General features: G+C 36.6%; 1 pseudogene; it reads left to right on the forward strand.

The window, feature by feature from the left end:
* Window positions 1-10,897, forward strand: part of LOC116582407 — a 29,674-nt pseudogene extending 18,777 nt beyond the window's left edge.
* The last annotated feature ends 4,938 nt before the right edge of the window (window positions 10,898-15,835 follow it).

Raw genomic sequence — 15,835 nt, forward strand, 5'->3', positions numbered from 1 at the left:
CGTTAAAAAAGAAAAGGGTAAAAGTTAAAAAAAATTAGCAGAAGAAGAAAAAAAATTTAAAAAGAAAAAAAAATTAAATTAAATGCAAGACTAAAGAATCATAGGGAGAAAGCCATGAGTTCCGTAGTTTGCTTTTTCCTCCTCTGGAATTCCGCCACTCTCCTTGGTATTGAATCTGCACTCCTTGGTAGGTGAACCTGGTCCTGGCTGGATTTCTTGTTGATCTTCTGGGGAGGGGCCTGTTGTAGTGATTCTCAAGTGTCTTTGCCTCAAGTGGAATTGCACCGCCCTTACCAGGGGCCAGGCTGAGTAATCAGCTCGGGTTTGCTTTCAGGAGCTTTTGTTCCCTGAATGCTTTCCGTAGAGTTCTGGAGGACGGGAATGAAAATGGCGGCCTCCCAGTCTCCAGCCTGGAGGAGCCGAGAGCTCAGGGCCTCACTCCTCAGTGCGCCCTCAGAGAACAGCGCCCAATTACTCCTGTCTTCATGGCCTCTGGCCGGGCTCCAAGCTCACCAAGGCTGCGACCGGTTCAAGATAACCCCGAGCTGAGAGTTCACTCTGTCTCTGTAGCCAGCTTCCCCAATATAATACCTGCAAGCTCTGCGACACTCAGACACCCCGGATCCTTCTGTGACCCTACGGCACCTGAGCCCACGCTGACCCCATGTGGGCTTCACCCCGGTTTAGCCTCTGGAGCGAAGTTCCTCAGCGGAACAGACTCTTAAAAGTCCTGATTTTGTGCTCCGGTGCTCCACCGCTTGCCAGGAGCCGGCCCCTCCCCCTGCAGTCTATCTTCACGTCGTTTTGGATTCACTTCTCTGCCAGTCCTACCTTTCAGAAAGTGGTTGATTTTCTGTTTCTAGAATTGCTGTTCTTCTCTTCGATCTCCCGTTGGATTTGTGGGTGTTTGCAATCTTTAGATAAGCTATCTAGCTGATCTTCTGCTAGCTGAAGTAGTCTCAGCCTGCTACTTCTCCGCCATCTTGACTCCCCTCTCTATACCACATATTCTTTATCCATTCATCTGTCGATGGGTATCTGGGCTCTTTCCATAGTTTGGCTATTGTGGATATTGCTGCTATACCCTGGGGAGCATGTGCCTCTTCAAATCACTATGTTTATATCCTTTGGGTAAATACCTAGTAGTGTGATCACTGGGTCATAAGGTAGTTCTATTTTTAACTTTTTGCAGAACCTCCATACTGTTTTCCAGAGTAACTGCACCAGTTTGCATTCCCACCAACAGTGCAGGAGGGTTCCAATTTTTCCACATCCTCACCAACATCTGTCACTTCCTGACTTGTTAATTTTAGCCATTCTGACTGGTGATCTCACATTGTGTGTGTGTGTGTGTGTGTGTGTTGTGGGAGCCCTTGAGATCTAGTCTCAGAAATTTCAAGTATACAATATAGTATTAACTTACTCATAGTGTTATACATTAGATCTCTAGAACTTATTCATACCACATAACTGAAATTTTGTACCCATCAAACTCCCCATTTCCCCCCACCTACTAACACCTGGTAATTACCATTCTACTACCCATTTATATGAGTATGACTTTTATAGTCTACCTATGAGATCAGGCAATGTCTTTCTGTGTCTGGCTTATTTTACTTAGCATAAAGACCTTCAGATTCATCAATGTTGTCACAGATGGCAAAATTTCTTTTTTAAGGATGACTAAGGGTGACTAATATTCATATATAGATGGATAGATATAGATATAGATATAGATATAAATTTTCATTATCTATTAGTCCACCAATGAACACTTAAGTTGTTTCCATGTCTTGGCTACTATATGAATAATACTGCAATAAACATGGGGGTGCAAATATCTCTTTGAGATACTGATTTCATTTCCTTCAGATATGGACCCAGAAATGAGATTCCTGGACCATATGGTAGTTCCATTTTTAATTTTTTTGAGGATCCTCTGTACTGTTTCCATAATGGCTCTATCAATTTACATTTCCACCAACATACAAAGGTTCCCAATTCTGCATAGCTGATCAACATTTATTATCTTTCTTGATTTTGAGAATAGACATCCTAGCAGGTGTGAGGTTATAATTTATTGTAGTTTTGATTTGCATTTTCCTGATGATTAGTGATGTTAACTACTTTTTCACCTTTTGGGCCTTTTTATATGTTTTCTTTGGAGAAATGTCTATTTAGGTCTTCTGCCCATTTCTCAATTGGGTTATTTGAGGTTTGTTTTTGTTTTTGTTTTTGTTTTTTTGCTATTGAGTAGTGAGCTTCTTATGTATTTTGGATTTTAACTGCTTAACAAATGAATAGTTTGCAAATACTTTCTCCCTTCCATTGGCTGTTTTTCACTCTGTTGATGGTTTCCTTTTCTGTGCAGATTTTTGGTTTGATGCCATCCCAGTTGTCTCCTTTTGCTTATGTTGCCTGTGCTTTTGATGTTATATCCAAAAAAATCACATTAATTTTCTGGCTGATTTGCTTGTCTGTTGCTTGCCACAACCACTATCAAGACCTCAAGTTAGTGGTTATGCTGGCCTTTCCTGTTAGTTTGTCATTGAGGTTGTTCTTGTTTTCAGCAATACAGCATTGGCTTTTTCCATGCCCATCTCCAACTTAGGACCATTTCTTTCAGCAACGAAGTTGCTGTTCCTTATGATTTACCTCATCTCTGGAGAATTACCATTGCCTGGAGCTGGAGGTGGGTAAAGGAGCCATTCCAGACTAAAGTGCCGCAAATTTTCATCATTTTTTTTTTAAATTTCTTTTCAGCGTAACAGTATTCATTGTTTTTGCACCACACCCAGTGCTCCATGCAATCCGTGACCTCTCTAATACCCACCACCTGGTTCCCCCAACCTCCTACCCCCCACCCCTTCAAAACCCTCAGATTGTTTTTCAGAGGAGTTGAGGGAAATTGGAAGGGGAGGTGAACCATGAGAGACTATGGACTCTGAAAAACTTTATCATTCTTATTGAGGTTTAGTGATTCTTCTTGAATAGACTCTTCTCAATTTGTTTTATGCATTTGACTAGTTTACAGATTTCTGTAATCATAGTTTTTGAAAGTTTTGTCTAGTTTTATTGTTTGTTTGTTTGTGAAGAGGACTTGTCAAGGTCCTCACCCAGAATTTCTGGAAGTCCTGCCATAGATCACTGATTTTTTTTAATCTTTATTCTTTTTTAATATAATCATTGGAAGCTATAAATTTCCATATAGATGTTGCTGTATCTGTGGACCCACACATTTTGATGTGTTGCATTTTGGTTATCACTAAGTTGTAAATATTTCCAATTTCTTCTTTGACTCATGGGTTATTTAGAAGGATGTTTCTTCATATCCAAGTAGTTAAGGATTTTCTAGGTATCTTTTTTTTTCTTCAAATTTTTATTTAAATTCTAGTTAGTCAACGCATAGGATAATATTGGATTCAGTAGAATTCAGTGATTCATCACTTGTATACAACACACAGTGATATCGTTTAACTATTTTTTTTTTGTAATTTAATGTTTTGGTCAGTGAACAATCTCTGTTTTCAATTTCTTTTAATTTATTGAGACTTATATTGTGGCACATCATATGGTCCTTTGTGGTGAATGCTTCATGTGTAGTTGAACATAATGTGTATTTTCCTCTTTGGGGATGAAGTGTTTTATAAATGTTAATTGAACCATTATTAGTATTTAGTGGTGTTCAGGTCTTCTTTATCCTTACTGATTTTCTGTCAGCTTGTTTTATCAATTACTGAAAGAAGTATGTTGACATTTCTGATTCTAATTGTAATTTATCTATTTCTCCTCTCATTTATGTCAGAGTTTGCTTTATGTATATTCAATGTCTGTTTTTAGGTGTATACATAGTTAAGATTGTTATGTCTTTTTGCAGAATTTACTCCTTTATCATTATGTGGTATCCTACTCATCCCAGATATTTTATCTCATTTTGAAGGCTACTTCATCTGATATTAATATAGCTACTCAATCTTTCTTTTGTGTAATGTTTGCATGGCATATTTTTCTCCATTATTTTAACCTATGGCTTTATATTTAAGGTTGTTTTCTTGTAGGGTCATATAGTTTCTCATATAGACATATATAATGGTATTTTATTGTAACAATTTTTAAATTATAATTTTCAGGACATTTGCATGTAATGTAATAACGTGGTTGATGTAATTCTACTTTTTGGCTCTTTGTTTTCAATTTGTTCTATCAATTATTTATCCCTTTTTTTTCTTTTTTCCCCTTCTTTTGTGTTGAGAGGGTTTTTTTTTATTGTTTTGCAGTTTATTTCCTTCATTGGTTTATTAGCTTAATTTTTTTTGACCATTTACCCTAAGGTTGACAGTATACATCTTTGACTTATCAGTCTGCCTTCAAATATATTATGCTTTCAGGTTCAGGGTAGGAACTTTACAGCAACAAACTTCCATTATCCTCCTCTTAGCATTAACGTTATTGTTTTCATAGACTATAATTCCAAAATACATTATTATTATTTCTAAACAGTTACAATTTATTTTTAATCTATAAAGCTACAATTTATACTTTTTGATGTACAATTCTTTGAGTTTTGACAAATGCATCAAACTGTACAACCACCACATAATCAGGATACCCCTAAAATTCCTTCATGCAAATCCTTTGTAGATAACTCTGGTCTGCAACCCCAGACCCTGGCAACCACTGGTTTGATTTCTATCTCTGTAGTGAAAAGTTTCAGGAATGTCTTATAAACAGAATCATACAGCATGTAGACTTTTAAGTCTGGCTTCTTTAACTTGACATAATATATTTGAGATTCATCTATGTTTTTCTTTTTTTTTAGATTTTTATTTATTTGAGAGAGAGAGAGAGAAAGAGAAACAGATTTAGAGAATGAAAGGAAGGAGGGGCAGAAGGATCATGACAGGAGCAGAAGGCAGACACTTAACCAACTGAGCCACTCAGGCTCCATGTATGCATGTTTTTCTTTAAATCAGTGAGCATATTATAATATTTATCATACCTATTTAAGGTATTTGGATACTGATTACATTATCTCTAACATCTCTGTGATTATTTCTATTCTACAATTTTCCTCCTGGTAGGAGTAACATTTGCATGGCTGATAATTTTTCATTGGTTATTAGACTATGAGAATTAACATTTTTGAACAATGGACTTTGTTTTTTTTTTTAAAGAGTGTTAAAATTTGATAAACTTTTGTATCAGGGTGATTTCTTGAGTTTTTTTTTTTAACATTCTGCTAGAGAAAGTCTATATAGCCTTTTCTTTATGGCTAATTTAGTAAAGTATGACTCTTTTTAGGGGTTTCTACTGAATGTACAACATTTATCAGAAGTATTTTTTTACTCTGGTTGGTTAGAATTCACATAGCTCTCAGTTCTGTGTGAGCTCTGGGTAGTTGTTATTTGAGATTTGTGTTGGGGTTTCATCATATACATGTGTGGATTGATGTTTAACCAAAGACTTATGAAGGTCCCTATGTACATTTCTGGAGGGATTTTCCTAATTCTCCCCTGCTCAGTTTTCAATCCCCAAAGGTCTAGCACCTCCCAAGCATCCTCAAATTCAATTCTCTGTCCTGTCAACTCAGACTGATGTGTTCTATTTGGTATTCTCCCAGCACCAATGTCCAGAAGGTGTCTCCAAGCACAAAATAATTAATAATAATAATAATAATGCCCACTTTATTTGTTTTCCTTGTTTTAGAGATCACAATCCTTTGCTTTTGTTTTCCAAAGTCTGAAAACTGTCATTGCATATATATTTGTCCAGCTTTTTCATTGTTAATGGTAGGAAGATAATTTCAAATATTAAGGTTTGAGTTGGGATCTCAGATATTTTCTTTTTTCTTTTTTTTTCTTTCTTTTTTTTTTAAGATTTTATTTATTTATTTGACAGAGAGAGATCACAAGTAGGCAGAGAGGCAGGCAGAGAGAGAGAGAGGAGGAAGCAGGCTCCCCGCTGAGCAGAGAGCCCGATGCGGGACTTGATCCCAGGACCCTGAGATCATGACCTGAGCCGAAGGCAGCGGCTTCTTTTTTCTATACTCATATCTTAGGTAATGTTATCCAGTCTTATTATTTTATACAATATTTCTATCTTGACATATCTCCAAAATTTATTTCTCCAGCCTGGACTTCTCTCAAATCCAGATGTATATAGTCAACTTTCATATTCACTTGAATGTTTAACAGACATCTGAAGTTTCACATATTTAAAACTAAAGTCTTGAGGAGAGGAAGGAAAGTGTGTGAGGAGCTTCCACCAGTCCTGCTGGCTGCCTGTCCTTGGACTCACTCCAACAGATAAAAACCCTGAGAATAAAGAAGCAGCATAGGGAAAATTCAAACAAGTGGCTGAGGCATATGAAGTGTTATGAGATGCTAAAAAATGGGACATCTAACACAAATACAGCAAAGAACGATTAAATGAGGGGCATCTGGGTGGCTCAATGGGTTAAGCTTCTGCCTTTGGCTCAGGTCATGACCCCAGGGTCCTGGGATTGAGCCCCACATCAGGCTCTCTGCTTAGCAGGGCGCCTGCTTCCTCCTCTCTCTGCCTACTTGTGATCTCTGTCTGTCAAATAAATAAAATCTTTAGAAAAAAGAAGGATTAAAGGATAAAAGTGAAAGTGGGGCTCATTTTGACAATCTGAGTTTGGCTTCACATTCTGTAACTTAGATGACATCTTCAGGGAATTTTTTGGTGGAAGGGGTCTCTTTTCATTAGACTTCTTCAAAGACCCATTTGAGGACTTTTTTGGGAGTTGAAGAGTTTCCAGTGGAAGCACGAGCCAGGGACCAGGGTTAGTTATTTTTCTCTGCCTTCAGTGGATTTCTGTCTTCTGAAGAGGGTTTTCTTCTTTTGATACAGAATTTACTTCCTTCTGGTCACCAGGTCATGACCTCACTTCATTCTTTTCCATGGCATTTGGTGGTGGTGGGATGGGCAACTTCAAATGAATATCACTAAATGGTTAATGGCAGAAAAATCACTACAAAGAGAATTATTGAAGTTGAAGAAAACAGCTAAGTCCTTAATGGTAAATGGTAAGGAGCAGCTGCTACACTTGGATAACAAGAAACTCAATGCACACATGTCTAAGGGTTACAGAGGGGAGGGGGTGGGAGGATGGGTGTTGGGTATTATGGAGGTCCCCTGCGGTGAAGAGCACTGACTGTTATATGTAACTAATGAATCATTGAACAATACATCAAAAACTAAAGATGTATTATATGTTTGCTAATTGAACTTAATTTAAAAAGTCAATGCATAAATAAAATCTTAAAAAAAAAAAAGGCGGGGGAGGGGGCGCCTGGGTGACTCAGTGGGTTAAAGCCTCTGCCTTCAGCTCAGGTCATGATCCCAGGGTTCTGGGATCCAGCCCTGCATCGGGCTCTCCCCTCAGTGGGGAGCCTGCTCCCCCCCCCCCCCCCGCCTGCCTCTCTGCCTACTTATGATCTCTGTCAAATAAATAAAAATCTTAAAAAAGAAAGTCAGTGCACACATGTAACAGAAATGTTACCTGTAACCAGCACCACTGAGGATTAACAGGAACATTTTTTTTTGGAAGATTTCAAATGAACTCAACTTTCATCATAACTGTACCTTACCTAGAGTATTTATACACATTGGAGCCCTATTTGTCATAGGCTTTTGAGTTTATTGTTGGGGCTACATAATAGGACCATTATTTGGGGAGATTTGGGGTTTTTTTTGTTTTTGTTGGGTTTTTTTTTTTTTTGTTTTTGTCTTTAAAAGTGTTGTGAATCTCTGTATGCACCTTGCTTTTTTTATTAAATATAATCCAAAGAAGGATTACATGAAGGCCATGTTACACTAACACTAGGATCTGCCTGCTTTTCCATCGTGTTTCAAATGTGAGTCAAGTAGAGTCAATCTTTTGTGAAGTTAACATTGCCAAGATGAATCTTCCACAAAAATAATTTCAATTTTTGTCAGTATTTAACAGTGAGAGATATTAACGCATTAATGATAATAGATTTTTCATTTAACATAAATTGAGGATGCTTTTCCAGTTGTGAATGCTGACAATTTAGTAAGTTTTAAAACTGTTTAAATATGTAACATTAAACTTAGGTTTAAAAAAGTAAAGCTAATACACTGGATCTTTGTCATTTGCTTAAAAAATGCAAAGGTGTTTGGTGCAAAAAAACAAAACAAAACCAAAAAACAAAAAAAACCCTAAAGTCTTCATTCCTAAAGTCTTCCTATCCTTTCTTTCCAAACCCTTTTCTATACCACTGTCCATTTACATAAATGACTACTCCATTATTCTAGCTGTTATGTCCATCCTTGAGTCTTTTGTTTCTCTAACCCCCTTTCATGACCTCCACTCCACTACCCCATCAAAGCTCACATTATCTCTCACCTATATTACCTTAATAGCCTCCTAACAGGTTTTCTTGCTTCTGTTACTATACTCCCTGCATTCTATCCCCTCAGAAAAACCAGAGTGGTTCTGTTAAATGATAAGTGAGATAATGTTGTAACTCTTCTCAAAATCTATAACAGCTTCCCACATTATTTTCTTTCCTTGCTCATTCCACCTTAGCATGGCCAGGATTACAGTGAGGCAAAACAGGAACACACTACACAAAATTTAAGGAAGTCCTATGAGTGCCTAACCCTTGTTCTGGTCCTGTACTCTAGCTATATTGACTTCTTTGCTGTCCTTCACAAATCCCAAGAATATTTTGGCCTTGGGTCCTTTGCATTTGATGTGGGCACTGCTTTGAGTATATTCTTCCATCCAGTACTTTCATGTTTTGCCTGAGCTCTTCATTCAGGTTTCTATGAAAATTGCCTTGTCAGTGAGGTTTTACCTCACTCTCACTCTCTTATTCTGTTCCTTTATGCCTCTCTAGTTTTCTTCTTAGCACTTACCACCACTTAATATATCTTTATTCATTTATTGCCTGTATCTACTACAAGAATGTAAGCTCACTGAAAACAGAAATTTTGTTTTATTTTGTGCTGCATCCCCAGGAATTGGAATATTGCCTTGTCCATAGTAAGCATTCCATAAATTATGTGTTGAATGAATGACTATGCACAGCCTCTTATTTTTTTTAATCTCTTTTCATTTCTTTCCTTTCTTGCAAACAACACGTGCTTAGATGATTTTTTTACTCAGTTTTATGGCCTCTGTCTTTTAAAGAGATAATTGAGATTATCCACATTTTGTATAATGTTTGATACATTTTATTTAATTTCTTACATGTTATTTAATGCATATTATTTAATAAACATATTATTTATTTCACATTGTTTTGCCCACATTTGCTAATTTGATCAAGATATTAATTCAGTCTTTCCTTTGTTAATTTGTGACCTCTAATATGCTTTATAATTTCATTTATGGTTACCTCAACTTTCAAGCACGTAAGCCACCACTATTATTTTAAAACATGATTTCTTCCCTATTAGGGTTTCTTCTACTCCAATATTTTTATTTAGAATATTTTATTATTTATTTAGAATACTTTCACTTTTTTCCCTCTACTAAATTCATACTTTTCCTAATAAGATCTTTAGAATGTGTTTACTTCTCTGGTCGCACTCCTTTTTTATTCATAAACTCTTATTTTTCATAGGTGAGGTAGTACTTTTAGTTCTAAATATAGAAATATGGAACTTCTGTTACAAAAGTCATTAACATTTATGTTACCCATTTCTAGATAGTCTATTATTATCTGCTTACATTAACTACTATATTTCATATGTAGACTTTGTTTTTTCACTTCAGGGATTGTTCCCCTCTTGTTTGATTAATTTGGTTACTTTCCGTATGTTTTTTTTTTCTCCTGGAGCTGAAATTGTTCACATATTTGGCTTCCTGCATCTATACATCAGTGTAGACCAATACCATAGAACTTTTTGATATTGATCCCTAGGTGCTTGTTTAGCTCACAGTGTAAAAAGCCCAGCACCACTTCTTTTTATTCTAATTATCACAGTATCAAAAACTCCGTTTGTCTCCAGGCAATAGGTGCCATTTGATCCAGGTGAGGCAGATAATTCAGAGTTAGTAGAGGAAAAGTGAGCTTTGTTCAGATATCCCTCTTTCTAGAGGATGGGTTTTAAATGGCAGTTCATGAGTGTGGAGAGATAACATATTTTTCTTCTCCTTCCTTATTTCTTCTGCATTTTTGTTTGAAATGATATGTATACTTTCAGCTAGGTATGCTCAGAAACTTTGGCCTTCTCTCCTGCTACTTCTTTTGTAGACTTTCCCCCCATGACCCTGAAAAAATAAAGTGTAGTTTGAGGCATACTCTTCTTTAGAAGAGGTTAAGCTATTTCTTAACCAAAGCTATTCTTTGTTTATTTATCTGTTCATTCATTCAAAAATATTGAGTAAGTATTCTGTGCCAAACACTGTTCTAGGTGAGTTAGGCATATACAGTCCCTACCCTCATGAAACCTACATTCTATTGTGAATAAATAATAACAAGTTAATTTCATATAGCTATAAATGAAATAAGGAAACTATGGATAAAATGTGAATCAGTAATGTCTTGGAGAGAAAAGTATGAGTAAGAAGCCTGGGGGAAAAACCAAGGGAAAACTCCTGATAGTAGAAATCCTTGTCAAGTAGGAAAAACAAACAGAGTTTGCTCTTTTTCAGAACTACATGTCAAATTATAAAAATAATTTGTGGCTTAGAAATATATAATCAGGAATGAGTTATACTCCTGATCAGGTAGAATAAAGTCTCATACCAACAATTAAACAAATTTCAGAAGAACCCAGGTACTCTAACTAAGGCTGTGCACAAATCTTAACTGAACTTCCCATTTGTATTCAGCTGTCTCCAAACTTAGAAATGAAAATTCATGGGCCCCTGTTCAGAACTATTGAGTCGGAATCTTGAGATAAGACCTAGGAATTAGTATTTTAACAAGGTCTCCTAGTGACCCTTATGTAAGTTAAAGTTTGAAAAATGCAAACTTAGAGCACAATATATAGGTAGAAAGAACTTTAAGTTGCCAACATTTTATTAATGCAAAAAAAGGAGTTCTAGAATAGGTAAGATCACCGTTGTTAACATATAAACAAGGTGAAAAGAAATACCATGGCCAATATTCAAACACACTAGGGAAAGAGTAGTCAAGAGAAATAAATCTGGAAGAAAATATATAACAAATACTGAAAGTCACATCCTTATATTTCTCAAGTAATAAAATTTTTGTGTTTTGCCTGGACATATGATTGCACAGTTAGAAAATCACATTGCTCAGCCTTTGTTACAGCTAGATGTGTCCATGTAATTAAGTTCTGGCCAATAGGATTTGGGAAAACGTAATAGGCTTCACTTTCAGATCCTCCTCTTTAAAGGAATGAGTATGCTCCCCTTTCCCTTTCCCCTTCTTACTGCTATAGATATGAAAATGGTAACTGGAGACGCCTGCTTAGACACAGACATCAAAACTACACAATTTGTCCTATCAGCCCCATACCACCTTAGCTCTGGAATATAATGTGAAATAGAATAAAATTTTATTTTATTTGAGCTCCTATATTTTGGGGTCTCTTTGTTACAGCAGTTTTGAATATATCCTAATAAATACACTGCATGAATCCAAAAAAATAAGGACTGAAAGACAAATGATAAAACAACAGAATAAGATGAAAAGCTAGAGGGGTAGAACTCAGGAATTAAATCAAAGATCAAAACAATATTATTATAGAATTAAAAATTAGGAAATTGAAAAGAATAAAAAAGATGGGTTAAAATATTGTTATTAATATAAAGAAATGTCTGAGATATACTCACTCAAGAAATATTTGTGTAGCAGCTACTTTTTTCCACACACTGTTCTAGGTACAGATAGTTGGGGGACAGAGTTTACACAGGTTGTATTTCAAACAAAGGAAACAGTATGAGTGAAAACCTTGAGGCAGAAAAGAGGTTGGTGTTTTTATTCATAATGGAAATGAAGTTGGTGCAGCTAAGGCCATGTGAAAAAGGGGCTAGAATTGTATGGGATTAAGTTGGAAAGTTTGAGAAGGAAAAGACTATACAGGGCCTCTATGGACCATGGTAAGAACTTCAATTTTATTCTTGGCTAATTGGGAAGTCACTGGGATGTTTAAGGTGGTGGACAAGAATGATCTAATTTTGTATTTTGAAGCTAGTTTTTTTCCCTAAAGATTTTATTTATCTATTTGACAGAGATAGAGAGAGAGATCACAAGTAGGCAGAGAGGCAGGCAGAGAGAGAAAGGGAAGCAGGCTCCCCACTGAGCAGGGACCCTGATGCGGGGCTCAATTCCCGGACCCCAAGATCACAACCTGAGCCAAAGGCAGAGGCTCAACCCACTGAGCCACCCAGGCACCCCTTAAAGCTAGTTGTTATATGAAAAAGAGATTACAAGGGGATAATAATGGGAGCAGAGAAAACTCACTGCTCACTGTCCCTCCAACAACAAGGCAAGTAATAATGATGGCTCAAACCAGGAAATTCCAGTGAGTAAATACCTAAGTGATGTTTCACACAGATTGAGTGTGTAGATAAGAGCTTAGATAAAAAGTCTGATCGGGGCGCCTGGGTTAGGGTTAGGGTTATTGGAAGGTAACATCAGAGGTTCTGGTTTGGGCTTGGAAGGAAGCCACTTAAGTCTTTAGGCTAAAAGAGAGAAGGAGTGAGGGAGAAGGGAGAGAGAGAGAGAGGTTTTTCTATGTGACTCACACCAGTCTACTAGAGTTCTTATTTAATATTTGGTTCCAAGTTCTCAGCTAACAATAAAGCATATTTGTTTATTTTCTTTGTGCCTGTATCTATCTCAGGGACTTCACTGAAAGGAGGGATAGTTTGGATAGGTCAGGATTCATATAGTTCTGGGATTTCCTATCAAAATAAAATCTCAATAGATCCTTTTAACATCTCCTCATTTCAGCTTCTTACATGACCAAGCTATCAACTTGAATTACAGATCCCTTGACAGTCCCTGTCTTGTTCCCAAACCCATGATTGTACTTTTATATTGAAATATTTCTGATATCTATATACCTCTCCTCTATAGTAATACTATCATAACTTTAAACTTCAATCCTATGGTTCTCATCCTCCTGCTGACAAACTCCCCCAAGAAACTGACCATATACCTGGGCTAATTTCTTTAGTTTGTTAACACTTTTCCCATATCAGCTCTGTTCAACTACCTGACTGAAATTTCTTGTGTCATGTGCATTGAATCTGCTACTTAGTACTTGCCTTATGTTAATGAGCATGTCTAGGCTTCTGTTACAGATCCTTCTCAATGTGATCTGTATAGTCATTGACCAATGTGTTGCAGTTTAGCCTCATTTCTCATACCTATAGAAAAAAAGTAATAACCAATTTTGGTTCCAGTTAGCTTCTGGAAAAATAAAATTATCTAATTTTGAAAGGAGCTCATTGGTTCTTCTCTTTTAAATATATTTGTCCCTAGTGTTTCCTCAAGTCAATATTAACATCTTTATCATTTGCTTATTATAATAAGATTTCATTGAGTTTACTTTTGTAGCCACATAGATTTGGGGACAAGATCTTTTCCCCTTCACAAAATGACCTAATAGCTTAACATTTTTATAAAGTTATTATTTGCATACAATAAAATCCATCCATTTTAAATGTACAGTCAGATGAAATTTTTTTGAAGATTTTATTTATTTTATTTGACACAGAGAGAGATCACAAGTAGGCAGAGATGAAGGCAGAGGTGGGAGGGGGACGCAGGCTCCCTGCTCAGCGGAGAGCCTGATGTGGGGCTCGATCCCAGGACCCTGAGACCGTGACCTGAGCTGAAGGCAGAGGCTTAACACTGAGCCACCCAGGCACCCCAGTCAGATGGATTTTGATAATTGTATACAGTTGTGTAACTACCACACACATAGCCAGGTCTGGGGACCACTGCTACGTCTATCTACATTCAGACTATTTTTAGTAATTTTCTCAGTTGGTTTTTATAAACACTCCAGTTTGAGCATCACTTACATACTTACTGTTGTTTGGCCTGGGGTTACTTTGAATCCAATCTCCTTTCTCTCTTTTATCTCCTTTTTCTCTTTTTCTTCCATAGGCTGCTGATATGTTGTGGGTGAGTTGGTTTCACAGCAGCATGCGCAGAGAGTTGACTTTTATTTTTCTGCTGATGTTACCACATGCAGAGCCATGGATTCAACTGGTGGACTCAGAGAATGGAAATTGTCATTCTGTTTGGCTTTGCATATTAATGAGGTTTAGTGCTTCCACAAATGCATGTCCTGAAGTTCAATGCCAAAGAAAAGTGCTTTTTGTCTAAACCACTGTTTGTAATTCAGTGGCTATAGGTACCACTAGGGCCTGCTACTCTAGATGTCAGGGATGCACCTATAGTAGGTAATGAGGTATAAAGGTGATGAGGAAAATGATTACTTTTCATTTTAATGTTTAGTATCATTCTACTCTTCTCTCAGTATTCTCTATGGAAGAATAGAGTGGGTGAGTAGTAAGTTAGAATCATTTTCCATAATAAAAAGCATTCTGGAAATGAAGAATACTTATGTGTTAGAGCCATGGGATCTAATCCTGACTTTGCTACTAACTCACTGTTCTGACTCACTTTCCCCATTTTACAATAAGGATGACAAATTAAATAACCTGTGAGGACCCTTCTAGCTCTGAAATTCCATGAAGCTGTAATTCTCACCACTTTTCTCCTTCTCCCAAATTGTGGGGAGAGAGAGATGTGTTGGATTGCTTTTTCTCTTTCAGCTTAACAATTAGCTCTTCAGTTGATTAATGCTCTGCTGGCAACAACAGCATCTTAGTGAAGATGATTTAGTATTTCACCAATTGCTAGATGCTTATAAATGGGCCAGCTTGGTGTATTGAAATTAGTAAGGTTTCTAAAGGTATTTCAAACTGGCTTTATTTAATTAAATGCTGGATAGATGCAGTCCAAGGTTAACCACTTAATAAATTGGCAACCAAATAAAAAATTGAGTCAAACATTTTGAGCAGTTTACTGGAAGAGATCTGGGCTTTCCACCAAGAGATTCTGTAGCAATGCTGGCAGCAGGGTGGGCCATTTTTAAGCTCCTGACTCATTGTCACTATACCCTTTCACCCAAGATTGAATCCTTCCCCACAAAAAAAAAACTGCATAATGTCACTTGATTGGTAGCAACAATGTCTGTGTTAGCATCAACAGACTAAGAGAAAATCCCCACAGGAAATGTTAATAGTTGAGACAAGAACCATCTTTAATTCACTGTGTATTTGAACATAAGAATATTTTAAGAAAGTTACAGTGGTGATAGTTCTTAGGTATGTAGAAAAGTGTTTTTTGTTTGTTTGTTTTGTTTTGTTTTTTTGCTCTTTCTCTGAACTGGTATTTAAGTTGAAGACTACAAAAAGGGATCATGAAGTAAGATAACATGATCTTGCTTGGAAGACTGCTGAGAGTGTTAAGGTGTTAAAGATCTGAAAATGAGAATTAAGGGTTGCTATGTAACTACTAAGAGATTAATTCAGGAAAATTTCTGTTTTCTGAGAAACTAAAGGAATAGATATTATCACTCAGGTTGTCAGGAAGCTGTATTTATAAAAACATGAGCATTTTGTTAAGTTATAAAACCAAGAAACCCATTAATCAGCTACTTCATGCTCAACTCTGTACTAAATGCTATGGAAAACATGAGGAAGAGATGATATTACTGCCTGAGAGTTCTTAAAAGACAACATGAAATAATGGAAAGAGTTAAGGACAGAGAGTAAGAATTGGTTTACACCAGCTTACCTTGTGTCTTTGGTAAGGGACTTCTCTCCAAGTTTCAGATTCCCAGA

This window comes from Mustela erminea, chromosome X (assembly GCF_009829155.1).
Source record: "Mustela erminea isolate mMusErm1 chromosome X, mMusErm1.Pri, whole genome shotgun sequence".
Classification (NCBI taxonomy): Eukaryota; Metazoa; Chordata; class Mammalia; order Carnivora; family Mustelidae; genus Mustela; species Mustela erminea.